Source organism: Ovis canadensis, chromosome 3 (genome assembly GCF_042477335.2).
Source record: "Ovis canadensis isolate MfBH-ARS-UI-01 breed Bighorn chromosome 3, ARS-UI_OviCan_v2, whole genome shotgun sequence".
NCBI classification, from domain to species: Eukaryota; Metazoa; Chordata; class Mammalia; order Artiodactyla; family Bovidae; genus Ovis; species Ovis canadensis.
In genome coordinates, this window is record NC_091247.1 from 81,165,874 (window position 1) to 81,181,885 (window position 16,012).

At 51.5% G+C, this 16,012-nt stretch overlaps 1 long non-coding RNA gene across 1 annotated transcript; it reads left to right on the plus strand.

Moving 5' to 3' along the window:
* Positions 1-5,650: 5,650 nt before the first annotated feature.
* On the plus strand, positions 5,651-14,424 carry LOC138437001 (uncharacterized). Its single transcript, XR_011255714.1, has 3 exons — positions 5,651-5,822; positions 13,523-13,587; positions 14,031-14,424. It is a non-coding gene; the product is annotated as an uncharacterized lncRNA (long non-coding RNA).
* The last annotated feature ends 1,588 nt before the right edge of the window (positions 14,425-16,012 follow it).

Consider the following 16,012-nt stretch of genomic DNA (forward strand, 5'->3'; position numbering starts at 1 on the left):
TAAACTACCCTGTCTGATACTACAGTAGTGGATGCACGTCATGACACATTTGTCCAAACCCACGGAACGTACAACACCAAGAGCGAATCCTAATGTAAACTATGGGCTTTGATGATAATGTGGCGTCATGTAGGTTCATCAGTTGGAACAAACATACCACTCTGGTGGAAGATGTTGATAATGGGGGAGGCTCTGCATGTGTAGGGGCCAGGGTGGGGGGTTTGGGAGGTGGGTGGTGTGTGAGAACTCTCTTGTACTCTCTATTCAATTTTGCTGTGGATCTAAAACTGTTTAAGAAAATAAAATCTATGAAAACACAAAAGTCACCCAGGAGCAAGGGTTCTAAAAGACCCTCTCCACAATGTCTCCCGTAAGAGGACAGTGCTTCCCCGGGCACGCTTGGGTCCCTGCCAGCCAGGAGGTGGGTTGGGGGTGCTCAGTGCCTGTGCTGGGCTTCTAGCGTGGGGACTGCAGGGTGGGCAGCGCCGACTCTGCCCCTGCCACCTCCCCACATGTTTCCTGAAGGAGACTCAGAGATCCCCAACCGTTAGCCCCCTTCTCCCCAGCTTCCTGTTTGGGCTCCAGAGAGACGTTGGGCCGTTTCTGCAGCTGAACTGGGAGCCAGTTGGGCTGGTGGGAGGGAGGCCTTGCTTTGTGGGCCAGCAGGTCAGGGGGCTTTGAATTAGTTGTGGCCTCAGCTTGCGTACTCAAATCCTGACCTGCAGGCCCTTGAGAGGTCAACAAGTTCAGCCCCCTGCCTCAGAGCAGGACATATTTGGGTCCTGCAGCTGAGATCCCAAACACCACTTGGCCCCAAACAGCCCATGCAGGCAGACCTTCTTCGTGGCTAGTGTGCCTTGAGGAGTCACTTTACCTGGATGCGCCCCAGCCTCATCACCTGTGACTACCTACTCTGTAGGAGCACAGAATGACACATAACAGCTCTTATCTCTGTGGCAGGTGGGGCCCACACTTCACACGTGTCTGAAGGGAAGAAACCCTGACTTGTCCCCCCTCCCACCTGCCCCAATCTCACTGCCCTGGCACATCTGAGAGTGTCGTCCCAGCTGCAGACCTGCAGGGGTCATGGAGAACAGATGGTACAGACTGGCTCTCAGGAAGCCCCGGGCTGATCAGGCTAGAGCCACACTCGGGCAAGCATTTTCTGAGAGAGCAGCATGGGAAAGGCCAGGGAGACACTAAAGTGGCTCTGAGGTTGCTTCAGGAAAGGCTTCCTTAGGAAAGAGATTCTCAAGGCAGATGTTCAGTGATGAGTGGAGTTAGCCTGGTAGAGACAGGGTCCATTAGCAGAGGCCCAGTGCCTGGAGAAGTCCCATGGACAGAGGAGCCTGGCGGACTGCAGTCCGTGGGGTTGCAAAGAGATAGACACGGCTGAAGCAACAGCACACAGAGGCAGGCAGTCAGGTATGTGGTGCAGGCAAGACTGTGGTTAAAGAAGGTGCTGGGAGAGGAAGCCAGAGGTGGTTGCAACAGTCCAGCTAGCTAATTCCACTTCCCCTCCTCCAGTCCTGGGGGATCTAGGACTGGAACATGGCCCTCATTGCCCTGGGGTTTCAGCAGGCTAGCAGCCCTGCAGCCCTACCTCTGCACCCATGACCATCAGGTTCCGCCTGATCCGCCAGAGGCTCAGGCCACTGTCCCTACCCCACTTTGTGGCTCCAGAGTGGGTGTGGGGCCCTGGGGAGGCCAGACCTCACACCCTCAGGGCCAGGGAGTGGGGAGAAGGGAGGATGGCTGACCCACACTCCCAAAGGAAAGGAAACCGCAGCCAGGGGCGCCTGTCCTTGATGAGACCAATTGATAGCCGGAAAGGCATTGCCTCAGGCCCCCGCTGGGGTATGTTGGTAGACAGGCTTCTCTTTGGAAATGCTCCAAGAGGTGCTTTTGGAGTTGGGAGCTCTGCAAGGTGAGGACTGAGTGTGGGGTGGCCCCCAGCTTCTGTTTCTCCAGCCTCAGAAGCAGCCCACATCCCACATGAAAGTGGGATTCACTTTTACCCCTCCTCCCCACAATGTACCCTCATAAGATGAGGACCTTCCTGGGCCAGGTGCTTGGCCTCTCCATCAGACTAACAGAAGTCAGCTTTCCTTCTAAGACAGTCAGTCTTTTCCCCTTCTGTTCTCCATGTTCCCTGGCAGTTCCTGAGCCATTCTCCCCAGGTGGCATTTATGACATGCAAAAGATCTCTGCTTCTGTCCTGTGGGAGGGTAGTTCTAACCATGTCAGGCCAGACCTTCTCCCTGGGTCAGTGAGGGCTCCACAGTGAGGTGAGGCTGAGGAGGGCCTGACCGGAGGAGAGGAAGCTGGGACATAATTTGGGGAGACTAGGACGAAAATGAATTGGAGCACCTTATTCAAAAATGTAAATTCCAGGATGCCATCAATAAGAGTAGTAAACCAAGGAAGGGGGTCCTTCTAATCTGCAGGGACTTGCATAACTGCACAATAGAGCCAGAAGTGGGGGCACTCTGTGAAAAGAGGAAAGGAGGCTGGAACAAGGAGCAAGGGGCAGGGAGGACTCAGACCTCCTGGACTGCCGACAACAGGGAAAGATAAGGCTAAGTTTGATGGACCAGATCCAGAAAGACCCTAAACACTCACATTTGAACTTGACCCTGAAGGTAAACACTAATGTTTCTTGAGCCCCCAGGGAACCAGGAGAGGCTGGACCAGGTGGAACAGGAGAGGGCCAATGGGAATCAATTGCCCAGTAGATGATTTCCTGGAGAAGAAATGAAGGCCCAGAGAGGGACAGAGACTTGCCTAAGGTCACCCAACCAGGGTACAGTGCCAGGTCAGAGCTCCAGCTGCCTAGAATCTCCTCTCATGTTCTGCGGGGAATAAACTGAGAACGGGTGTGCAGCGTGGGAGGCCAGGTAGCGCTGGGCCTCTGACGTCTGGTCCACCTAAAGAGCAGAACACCCCCTCCCCCAGGATGCTCCGTCTCCGTGGGTTCCACCTCCCACTCCCCCTCTTCTTCTGGCCCTGCCTCTGTGTCGCTTGTGCTCCCCCTCTGCCAGGCCCATCCTCAGTCTTCTCCATTACCTTCCCTACCTGCCCCCAACAAAGCTGGGGCACCTGAAACTGACTCATTCCGGCCTACCCCTACCCCCTGGCCTGCAGTGGTCTGCAAGTAAGTAGATGCCCAGAACAGGGGTCTCTGCCCTTGGAAGGCAGACAAGGCTCAAAAGGTTCTTCCAGGCCCCGCCCAGAATCTACTGTTTCCCCTCCCCCCATTCAGCTTGGTGTTTCTGACCCCTCTCTACTCCCTCCTGCACTCCAAAACCCGGATCCTGAGACCCAGTCTAGGCGTTTGGAAACCTCCCTGAGGCCTCTGTGCCCTGTGGGGCCCCTAAATCCGTTACTTCTCTCTGTTCTTTGGGAAAATGGAGAGCTTCCAAATCTGCCATGCAAATAGATGCAAATAAAAAGTTGAGAGCAGTCTTTTTAAAACCAGTCTCGCCCTTGGGCGGTAGCTTCCCTCCTTCCTGCCCTGCTGGATTCACCTAAATTTGTGAGTGTTTGTCAGTGACTGTGTGTGTGTTTGAGAGAAAAAGTCAGAGGCAGAAACGCAGTGCTCACGAACAGCAGGGTGGAGACGGGCCTCTGAACCTGGGTGAAGGGGCGGGGCCTGGATGAAGGGACGGGCCTTGGTGAAGAGGCGGGGCCTTGGCGGCACTTCCCTGCCCACAGGGTAGCCCTTGTCAAAGGGTGTATGTTGCGGGAGGTGGGAGATGGGAATATTGCATGTGGCTAAGTTTCCTGGGGTTCTTCAGGGTCACTGTCAAGGGTGGGGGAAGGCAGAGTCTCGAGGTGGGGGCAGTGGCCTGGTGGGAGAGCTAGGGCAGAGGGAAGCCGGATGGGGCTGCCAGGGTGGCCTGGGGGGAGGGGTTCTGCTTTGAGCCTCATATAGAGGCTGTAACTCCCAAAGGAAACCTGCCCAGGCCTGGCCTGCAGGCCCCCATTAGTGCCAGGCCGAGGCCATGGTACACTCGGTGCCACTGCCACCCTGAAGAACTCATGTGGAAGGTAAGGTCCTTGACCTCCGGTGGCCTCGGTTTCCTCATTTGTAAACATAAGTGACGGTGTGAGGAAACCGCTGTGCAATGCTGATTCGAAGCAGCCTGGGTCTGGTATGATGGTTTACAACCTGCAGAAAGAAGGAAGGTGGTAAATCCTTCTAGAAGTCTCTGTGAGAACCTTTGCAAATTTAGGAGGGACTTGGAAATAAATCCCCATCTGAAGTTCCTGAATCTCTGTGCGGAGTTTCCTTGGGTCACATCCTCAGATCATAGGAAACAAGGGGTGTATTTGCTGGGAAGAGTCCCACATGGGAAAACTCTTTGGGATTGAGTACAAGTATCAATATGGGTGAAAGGTAAAAGGAAGGAAGGACTGGTTTGAAGAACTGAATTCGGGGTTCCCTGCTAGGTTCTTTTAAACTTTGTATGACTTTTGGGTCAGGCAAGCCAACCTCTTGCCACTTTCTAGCTGTTTAACCTCACCCAGCCTCAGTTTCCCCATCTGTAAAATGGGGGTGATCATGTCTGTCCCCAGGCTTGCAGTGGGAATGCAGTTCTGCAGGATACACAGAGAGGGTAGTCCAAGGCCACATGGGTGTTCAGCAGGCAAACTGGGGCTTCCCCCTAAGCAAAAACCGAGAGCTTTCAGAACCATTATTACTTGAGTAGAGAATTTAGTTTTTTCTAGAAAAAGACTGAGTGAGCCCTGTGTCATCCTGTCTGTGGTTCCTGCCATGGAGAGGCTGACCATGGGCTTCGGTGTGATACAGCTGTCCCCGCCCTCTGCCTTTGGAGGACCACATGGGCTGCACGGTTGAACTTCAAAGGACAATTCCAACAGATGCAGCCAGCTTCCTGCAGCTGTAGGCAACAGCCACGCCAGCCTGAATCAGCCAGGGCTGAGGGAAGCTGGGGGAGCAAGGTCCAGGACAACCTAGACCTAAGTCAGTCTCAGAGACTTCCTGTAGGGGGCTGGCCCCCAGATCCTCCCTGGGGAAAAGAAGAGCTTGACTGCGGAGGGTCCCTCTCTTTTGTGATTTCTTCAGTGAAATAAATCCTTGTGGCCTGGGGTGTCGGGGTCTAGGAAGCATAGATTCAGAGAGGTCTCTAGGTGGAGGAAGGACTTAGGCAAGGAGATAAGAACACTGATAAACCGGATCACACAGGGGAATGCAACCTTCTGACCCTGCAGTCTCCAGAAACAGAGCAGTTAGCTTAAGGCAAGCCTGCCTCTTCTAGAAAGCCCACCAGGACTGCTTTCAGCAGTGTGGCTTGCAGCTGTCAAGCTACAGGAAAACTTCTTGGGTCTGTGCTGTGGGTATGGGAGAGGGCTTGGATGAGCAGAAGCTGGGTTAGGGACAGGGCCAGGGCCAGGGTGGCTGCATGGGGAGGTGATGACCAGAGCAAGGGGCTTATAGGACCTGTGCGAGGCTGGCCCACAGCAGGTGGGAGGTATTTTTAGGTAGGCTCAGGTGCAGACAGAGACGTTACGCCATGGCCCGACAGGTGGTTAATATTAATCCCTTCCTTAATCATTAACTCCGGGGCTGGCTGGAGAGGAACAGGGCTGTTGTCAAATCAGTAACCACGGGCTGGGAGCAATGTCCACTGAACTCGCGGCCCCTCCTGCAGCTGGGAGTGCTGGCTGGGTGGGGTTGTCCCTGGCGGTGGTCCCTGGTTCATCTTCCAGCAGTGACCTCAGGACACAGAGAAGTTACAGGAGGTCAGGAAGAACCCCCTCCAAGCTGGGGATTGCCCTCTGACCCCAGGCGCTTACTGGTAGGGAGGGGCTGGGAGCGCGAGGTGGGGGGTGGGATGCGGTGTTCATTCAGGTGTGAGGTTTCTAGACCCTGCTTCCAGGCTGAGTGACCTTGGATGAGTCATGAAACGGCCCCTCTGAGCTTCAGTTTCATCATCTGCTCACTGTGGATAAGTATTCTTATCTTAAAGGGTGGTCATGAGATTTGAATGAGATATGGGTGTACAAGGAAGTACTCTGTAAGCTGAACACTGAGACAGCAAATAAGTTAGAGAAAGGATGGATGGAAAGATACAGTAAAAGAGCTCAGAGCTGAAAGAGGAAAGCTAGTGGGCTCTAGTTTCCAGTCACTTGTGTTTCTTTTCAATACAGTTGGCTTTAATTCAGGTCAGGAGTGTGTACTGGGCAAGGCAGTGTCCCCTGTCCTAAGCTGGACTTTGGGGTAATTTGAAAGGAGTCAGCCTCGCCCCCAGAGAGCAAGGGTGACCAAGCTCCAAGCCTGAACCAGAACAAGATGAACAGTGTTGGTAATGTAGGTCAGCAGGTCAGGGCTGCGGGTCAGCTGGGAGGGGAAGGGAGAGGACAGTGTGAGCTGGAGGGTCAGAACAGGCTTCAGGGGTGAGGCGGGCAGGGGCATACCCTTAGGGATGAGTAGGAGTTGGGTTATGTAGGGGAGGGAGGGCTCCTGAATACCTGCTCACCTGTACCCAGAGCATTCACGCATATAAGCAGACTGTGCAAGGACATACATAAATCACATTTACACACCCACACATACAAATTGATTCACAGTCACCCATGGCATGTACACACATACACACACACTCACAGAGGCACACCCCCTTGGGCACGTGTGCGCCTCCTCTCCCTGCCTCAGCCCTGAGACCTTCCAGCTAGTTCAGTACATCTGAGCCTGGCTGACACCCACCAGAGGACTGAAGCCTTCAGTGTACATCCGAAAGCAGGCAGCAAACTACCCATAAAGCAGTAATTTTTCCTGTGTTCCCTCCTTCAGCTGAATTTTTAAGACTGAATTTCATCATTTATCAAAAGAGAAAATAAGCAAAATAACTGGTCTTGAGTGAAATATTATACTTTTATATAGAAATAAAAATTATATTGGGATTATTTATTCAGCATGAAACTTAATATCATATATTAATTAATATAATATTGTGTGTACTTGTATGCTGTCGCTTCAGTTGTGTCCAACTCTTTGTGACCCTATGGACTGTAGCCCGCCAGGCCCCTCTGTCCATTGGATTCTCCAGGCAAGAATATTTGAGTGGGTTGCCATGCCCTCCTCCAGGCGATCTTCCTAACCCAGGGATCAAACCTGCATCTCTTGTATCTCCTGCATTGGCAAACAGGTTCTTATTGTATATTAATATACAATGTGCATATTGTAGCAAATATTTCTATAAATTTTCACAAGCTCAGTTATTGTCCTGCCTCTTCAAATTGGGAATCAATTTCATTAAAAAAAAATTTTTTTTTCTGGTCATGCCACATGGCTTGTGGGATCTTAGTTCCCTAACCAGGGTTGATCCCAGGCCCTCTGCAGTGGAAGTCTGGAGTACTAACCACTGGACTGCCAGGGAAGTCCCATAGAAAAAAATTGTTTTAAAAAAGAGGTACAGCTAGAGTCTCATGTGGATATGGGGGAGCTACGAGGCAGAAAGCTTAGAGTCGACGTGGGCATCTGGACACATCCGCCAGCTGGGACGGAAGACCAGCAGGACAAGGACAAAGGGACTAACTAGACAGGGGCAGGTCTAGGGGAAGCAGACACAGCTTCTTAGAGGAGGTGGGTATGGACTGGCCTTTAGGAAAGAAGGATTGGAGGGGCAGAGAGAGGTCCTGGGGGCTACTGGGGCTCCCAGGAGCCTATTGTCAGCCCCCCACTGGCTGTGCCATCCACATCCCATGCTCAGGCTGGGACCAGGCCCCCGGAGCCAAAAAGAAGCCAGGCAGAGACTCCTTGGAATTGGCCGTAGGGATAATAGAATTCTGTCCTTCCCTTTAGGGCTGTGTAGGAGTCTGGGGTAAAGGTCCTTCTCTGAGCTCTCTAAGTGCATACTAAGACTTGGGTGGGAAGCCAGTCCTGCATGTTCCCTGCCCCAAGGAGCTTCTATAGTGCAGTGTAGCCAAGGAGGGGCCCCTAATGGAGATATAAACACTGCTAGTGTCAGGCCATTGGTGGCTTACAGCTCAGGCTCTGGATCCAAACAACCAGAACCTAAGTTCTGCCTCTGTCCCTTTCCATCTGTGTGACCTTGGGCCTGCTACCTGACCTCTCTGTGCTTCAGTTTCTTGTCCATAACATGGGGATGATAATAGTAAAGTGCTTGATACTCGTGGTTGTTGTGAGGGTTAAATGAGACACAGGGCCTTGCCTGTGCTTGGGACATGGTAAGTCCTAAATCCGTTTAAAGGAGAATTAGCTTCTGACTCGCATATTCAGGGAAGCTTCCTGGAGGAACATTCCAGCTGGCCCTTTAGGGACCAGCAGGGTTGCCATAGATCTAGGTGAGGGAAAGGTGTCGCTTTCCTGAGGAGGAGCTGGAGCAAGCAGAAGCTAAAAAGGACATGGCATGTTTGGGGACCATGAGGAATTTTGTGTGGCCATATCCACTGCCTGGAGGATGGACAGAGGAGTGGTGGGTGGGGTTGGGAGTAGTCAGGGAAGGTTTGGAATGTCCAGTTATCCTGGAGCAATGGGAACTCAGGAAGGCTAAAAGTGCGACCCTGACAACACTTAAGGCTGAGTTCTGGCAGCAAAGATCAGGTTTTGTTGCCAGGGAAAAACCCAGGCAGGAGGACTTCTGGGGGTAAGAGCCCTGAAGGAGGCGGGTCTCAAGGCCCTGGGCCTGGGTGACTTGGGAGGACGGCCTGAGACCACTGGGGACGTGGGGGTGCTGAATCTTCATCTGTGTGTCTTTCACCCCGCTTAGGCTCAGAGTGTAAGTCTGAGTCCCTGGAGCTCCATCGCAGAAGCCTTTGGGCACGTTCTCTGAAGCTCTTACAGTCCCTGCATTCTATAGGTCTGGCCCAGAAACCTTGGGCAAGTCACAGCATTTGTCTTGCTTCCATTTTCCCATCTGTCATGTGAATATAGGCATTCCCGTCCACCCTGGGATGTAGCAGCCCCAGGGGGATGCTTTGCTGCTTTTCTGGCCAAGGTCAGGCAAGCAAGAAGGTTCAGGGCAGTGTAAGACCCAGGCCACAGCTTCCCCTCTGTCTTGCCAGGGTGGCCCCTCAGCTTATCTGAGTCAGGGCAGATGGACGAGGAGGAGATACTCCTTCAGGCAGCCAGATAGTGTGAGGAGGTGATAAAGGGCACAGGCCCAGAAACCGACTTTGAGAGGGTGGGACAGTGAGGCTCCCGCTTCCCTGACCCCTTGCCCCACCCCCATGCACCCTCCAGGCCAGCTGGGTACAGCCCAGCCTTCCACCATTCCCCCCACCCTCCCACCCCACCATGGGGCAGGAGGAGGGGGAGGAGGCCACAGGAACTGACCTTGGAAGGTTGTTGGTGGCCTTTGGACACTGTCTCAGGGGACCGATGGGGACAGAGGCCAGACTATGAGGGAAAGAGAGGGTGACCACCCTGTCCTTCCTAGTTTTAACATTGAAAACCCATCCTCAGAAAGTCCTCAGTCCTGAGCAAATCAAGATGGTTTGCCTGAGTCTGTCCAGCTTTTTAAACTGAAAGTCCCCCCAGTCCCAGGGAAACCAAGACAGTTGGTCACCCTAGTAGAAAACAGTAAGTCTTAGCAAGAGTGACTAGAATGGGGAAGTAGACAGCTCTTTTCTGAGTTTCCACAGCCCTGATTCTTTTCTTTTTTTTTTTTAATTGAGGTAACATTGGTTTCTAACATTACATTTCATATACTTCTGTATGTATTATGGTGTGCTTACCACCAAAAATTTCATTTCCATCTGTCACCATACACTTGATCCCCTTTTCCATTTTTCCCTCCCATCTCCCTCCACTCCTTCCCCTATGATAACCACTGTTGGGTTCTCTGTATCTATGTGTTTATTTCTCTTTGGTTTGTTCACTTATTTTGCTTGTTTTTTATATTCCACATATGAATCAAATCATATGGTGCTTGTCTTTCTCTGCATGACTTATTTCACTTAGCGTAATACTCTCGAGGTCCATCCATGGTATCACAAGCGGCAAGATTTCACTGTTGATGGCTGAGTAGTATTCTACTCTGTGTGTGTGTGTGTGTGTGTGTGTGTGTCTTTTTTATACACATCTTCTTTATCCATTCATCTGTCAATGGGCACTGAGGTTGGCTTCATATCTTGGCTATATAAATGGTGCAATGAACATAGAGGTGCATATATCTTTTTGAATTAGTGTTTTCGTATTCTTTGGTTATATGCCCAGAAGTGGGATAGCTGGATCATATGATAGGAAAATCCCATGGATGGAGGAGCCTGGTGGGCTTCAGTCCATGGGGTCATGAAGGGTCAGACACGACTGAGCGACTTCACTTTCACTTTTCACCTTCATGCATTGGAGAAGGAAATGGCAACCCACTCCAGTGTTCTTGCCTGGAGAATCCCAGGGATGGGGGAGCCTCGTAAGCTGCCATCTCTGGGGTCACACAGAGTTGGACATGACTGAAGAGACTTAGCAGCAGCAGCAGCAGCATGATAGTTCTATTCTTAATTCTTTGAGGAATCTCCCTCATGTTTTCCATAATGGCTGCACCAATTTACATTCCCACCAAGAATGTAGGAGTGTATTTACATTCTCCACATCCTCACCAACACTTACTATTTCTTTCTGTAGCCCCATGTAGTAACCATGGCTACCTGTCCTCGATGCACGCCTTGGGTGAGAGAACCACTCAGGTTGTATTTCCAGTGGATGGATCTGGAAGTCTGGAGCTGCTTCATTAGAGGGCTTCTTTGCCAGGCTGAGGCTACGAGGGAGGGGTGGACAGTTCACATGAGAATCTTTGATGTTGGCTGCTCTGCCCACCAGGAGCCTTCAGAGATAGAAAAGTGGCTTGGGATGGGTTGTGTGCCTCACAGCTTGGTACTCTGGTGAGTGAGATGTTACGATACTGCAGAGGGAACCAGCAGCCAGATCTCTGGGATCAAGAATTGCTGAAAATCCAAAGTTATGGTGCCTGCCTGGCTTTGGGGGTCCAGTCACAATGCTCTGCTCAGAGCCTCCACTCCTGCCTACCTCTCAGGCTCTCTCACTTGGCCCTGTCCTGTGTGGGCCTCTGAGACTCGAACAGGTTCTGGAGACAGGCCAGGAAAACTGTTGGGTGCACAGGAGGACAGTCAAGGTCTCCTCCCAAGAGAGGACTTGGAACAGGACAGGGGTGTCAGGCGGGTGGTTTTCTGCTGCCTTCAGTTCAGGCTGAGGCCTCCCTGCCTCGGGGCTTGGTTTTATCTCATACTCACCTGCAATGCGGGAGATGCAGGTTTGATCCCTGGGTCGGGAAGATCCCCTGGAGGAGGACATGGCAACCGACTCCAGTATTCTTGCCTGGAGAATCCCATGGACAGAGAAGTCTGGCGGGCTACAGTCCATGGAATCGCAAAGAGTCAGACATAACTGAGAGACTAATACTTTCGCTTCACCGTCACCCTGGAAAAAGGATAGAGTTTCCTTTTTCCAACCTGGGACCTGGAAATCCCAGAGACCCTTCTCCCTAGCACCTCTGTCCTTAGAGCAGCACTGGCTGGTCAACATGCAACCAAAGCCTGATGGGGCTGATGAGAGCAGGGCCTGGGAGACACAATAGGTCACCTGAAGAGAAAGGCCTGTGGGGAGATGGGTGAAAGGGACGGGAGAGGAAAATGGTGCCCAAAGAGCCCCGTAAGACATCTCCCTGTCTACTGGCTCAGCTAGAGAAGATTCTGACACACTTCATGGGCCCTGGGGAAGTGTCTGAACCAGATACCCACAGAACAACTATTTCTAGACTTGATGGAAAAATCTATACCACTTCCCCTTCTGAGGATCCCTGAGTTGGTTGGGTGGGTGCAATCTGTTAGTGAAGTCAGCTGTGGTCTTGCTTTTAACATCAAGGTTGGCAAATGGGCCAAACTGAGCTGACCGTGTCCTAACTCTAGGCTTGCTTGCTTCCAGAAAGTTGTCTTCCCTGCCTGTCTGCTCCCTCAGCGCCACCAGAGGTGAGGGCCTTCTCAGAGCTCACCTCATTTTACCTGTATCAGGCCCTATTGCTTTCACTATATTCACTTATCCAGCACTTTTCTGAGTTGTGGTCCCTGTCTGGTCCCCTCTGAGCCCCTAGCGGCTCCCAGAGAGTATCTCAGCAGATGTCTGGAAGCTTAACATGTAGTGGGCTATGGGAGCCCCCTAACAGTGACCATGAAATTCCAGACAGGCGAGGGGCCTGGGGAAAGGAGCTGGTAAGGAAGCTGGAGGGTGGGTCCAGAGACCAGGCTAGGTTCCCTGGGGGAGAGAGAGATGGCGGGAGTCTCAGGGTGAGCCTGTTCTGGGGCCCTTTGTGTCTCAGACTCAGCCTTCTCCGCCTCCCACACAGACTCAGCCACGAGGCCAAACTGTGTGAACAAATGGTACCAATGGTCCAGGGGCCAGGACGGAATCCCCCCAGACAGGCTGGCCAAAGGGTCCCTAGGCTGACTTCCTTGGTCCGCAGGGAGCCCCAGGGAAAGGGGGCTGAGGGGCTGAAGGGAGAGGCTGGGGGCAGGGCTACCATGGGGGGTGGGGCTGAGGGGAGAGGTGCTGAGGGCAGGGGAGCCAGGCCTGGTTGGCCTTTGAAGGGTGGGCCTTCCTGAGGTGGACACTTTAATCGCCCCCAATTAAACCATTGCCGGAAGCTTTTAACAGCCCCATACGGCCTTTCAAGGACTGCCCTTTTGTTAGACGGCCAAGCTGTCATGTAAAAGGAGAGCAGGCTGGGGGCCTCTGACCACTCACCCCAGGCCCCAAGGCCAGCCAGCCTGAGACTCAGGCCAGCCTCTGAAGGGTCTGCTTCTTTGCGAATCAAAGGCTGAGGAACCTGCTTTGATCTGGGGGGAAACCCAGCCCTTCCTTGGCTCCCCAGATTCAGTTCCTTCACTGAGGGTGTGGGTCCTTCCAGGAAGGCTTCGCCTACACAGTTTCCAAGTCTGGGGCCAGCCGGGCTGATCCCTGGGGTCCTGGGAGTCTGCCCCTCGCTTCAAGAAGCAGATCCACTGAGATGGTGAAGACTTTCACTGCTCCTGCCTGCCTCGGGCAAGGAAACCCCGGCCCCACCTTCTCCAGCTGCTCTAAGGTCTTCTAGCCCTTGTGACAGAGTAGTCCTCAAAGGAGTGTCCTCTGGGACCCTGTCAGAAATGCAGACTTTCAGGCCCCACGCCTTTCAGACCTACTGGATCAGAATCTGGTTTTAAACAACTCCCCCAGGTGAAGTTGGAGAAATCCTGCTCTAGTATTTCATCCCCTCTCTGCATTTCCTCTCCTACTGCCCCCACCTCTGCCCCCCAAAGCAAGATCAAGTGTAGAAACGATGCTAGCCATGATAAGTTATGGACAGTAGAGCCCTCTGCTTTGCAGACTCTACGGCATATACTTTCCAGAAAGTCAGCAACAAAGCCCTTCCGGTCAACAGCAGTTTTTGGAGGACCCCAGATGGCAGGCTTCCGTTTGGTCATTTGGTTAACATCAAAACCCTCCATCCTAACTTCCACACCTGCTCCTTCATTTCATTCTCAGAACTGCCCGAGGAAGAGAAGACAAGCACCCCCATTATACAGAAGAGGAAACTGAAGCTCAGGAAGGTTTGTGAATAGGCTGGAGGTGATGGTGAAGTTGAGGGGGCGGGTAACTTGGAAAACCCTCCTGGGGTCTCCCTGCTCTTAGGTCCAGCAGGGCTGCCATCCACAGCTCTGAGGTGTGTACAGGAGTTGCGGTCCATTTCCCACTTCACTCCCCAAAAGTGTCCTGGGGGTGGGCAGGGCCCCCTGTATGGGAGGAAGCCAAGCCTCTTTCTGTTACACAAAAGCCCCCTACAGACAGGAAAAGCCTGGAGCTTCCAGAATTCCCCAATTCCTACCTCTTCCCCTTCCTCCTCACAAAAGCTGCAGGTCATCCAGCATCTATGACATGCATGCCAGTCTTCAGGCTTAGTGCTTTCTTTGTCATCGTCCCACTTAGTCCCCGAGACAAATCTCCACCACATTCTTCTGGATAAGACTCAATTCTCCTGCTTCTTTCCTTGAAGCTGATTCCTTGAAAACCAAACAAGGCCAGAATAATCAGATCCTGTCCAGACAAAGGTCTTCCACTGCCCACTCTGGATGAACGACCTGGCCCAGCCCGGGGAATGACAGAAGGGGCTGGTTTAGAAGAATTTCTTCAACATTCTCAGATGCTAAAATTTCAGTCCCATCTGGGGCAAGTCGTGAGTACCTAGGGATACAAAGAGGCTAAACTCCACCTCACTTTCCTGCCAAGATTCTACAGCAAGCGCAGCACTTAGAGAAGGACAGCAATCTGTAGAGGCAGATGGTGTGTTTAGAACTCCATGGGTTTGAGTGTCACCCACAGCCTGGTGGCGCCTTTTGGAGCTAACTTCTGTGAAGGATCAAAAAGTAAAAAGTTTAGGCTGTTCTCCATCACGAGTCTGCCATTGTAATGTGAAAATAACCGTCGACAACGTCTGAACAAATGGGTGTTCCTGAGCTCCAGTGAAATTTTATTAATGGACACTGAAATGTTAATTTCATGTGCCAAAATGTTATGCTTCTTTGGATTTTTTTCCCCCAATGATGCTAAAGCTGAAACTCCAGTACTTTGGCCACCTCATGCGAAGAGTTGACTCATTGGAAAAGACTCTGATGCTGGGAGGGATTGGGGGCAGGAGAAGAAGGGGACAACAGAGGATGAGTTGGCTGGATGACATCACTGACTCGATGGGCGTGAGTCTGAGTGAATTCCAGGAGCTGGTGATGGACAGGGAGGCCTGGCGTGCTGTAGTTCATGGGGTCGCAAAGAGTCAGACACGACTGATCGACTGAACTGAACTGAATCACGTAAAAATCATTCTTAGCTCTTAAGTTGCGTAAAAGCAGACAGTGGGCAGAATGTGGCCTTCAGGGTTATAGTTTGCTGGCTCCTGGTTTAGAGCAAAGGTTTTGAGGTCAGTTGTCAGTCTTGGATTCAAGTCCTGGTTATTTCACTAACCAACTGTGTGATTTGGGAAAAGTCACTTAACTTCGCTGAGCATGCTTCCTTCCTGTCGAAGGGAGATAGTGGAGCCTGTCTTTCAGGGAGTAGGTAAGATGAAGCATATGAGAGCACCTACTGACCTCAGTGACTGACATGTGGCAGGCACACCCCCAGTGTGAGTGCTGAACATTGCAGCAGACCGGTTGGAGGTCAGGGGCAGGGGACTCTGAGGCTGGAGAGGTCAGGGGGCCCTTCTAGGAGGGAGGAGGTTTGGGGTAAACTGGGCCTGAAATGATTTGAGAGGTGTGGTAACAGCAGAGGGGAAGGTTGAGAGGTCAAGCCAAAGAAACTGACTTCAACATCATTAAAAAGTCTACAAATAACAAATGCTGGAGAGGGTGTGGAGAATAGGGAACCCTCCCAAACTGTTGGGAACATAAACTGGTGGTAGACATTATGGAGGACAGTATAGAAGTTCCTTAAAAAACTCAAAATAGAGTTGCCACATGATTCAGCAGTCCTACTCCTGGATATAGATTCAGAGAAAAGTACAAGTTGAAAAGATAATGCACCCCCAGTGTTCATTGCAGCACTGTTCACAATAGCTAAGACTTGGAAGCAACCTGAATGTCCACTGACAGAGAAATGGCTAAAGAAGATGTGGTATATATATACAATGGAATATTACTCAGCCATTAAAAAAATGAAATAATGCTATTTGCAGCAACATGGATAGACCTAGAGATTGTCATATTAAGTGAAGTGAGTCAGAAGGAGAAAGGCATATACCATGTGATATCACTTATCTGTAGAATATAAAATATGAACTTATTTGCAAAACAGACTCACAGACATAGAAAACCGACTTACAAACCAAAGAGGAAAGAGAGTGGGGAAGAACAAGCTGGCAGTTTGGGATTAGCAGATACAAACTTCTATATATAAAATAGATAAACAAAGCCCTACTGTATAGCAAAGGGAACTATATTGAATATCCTGTAGTAAATCATAATGAAAAAGAATATGTAAAAAAGG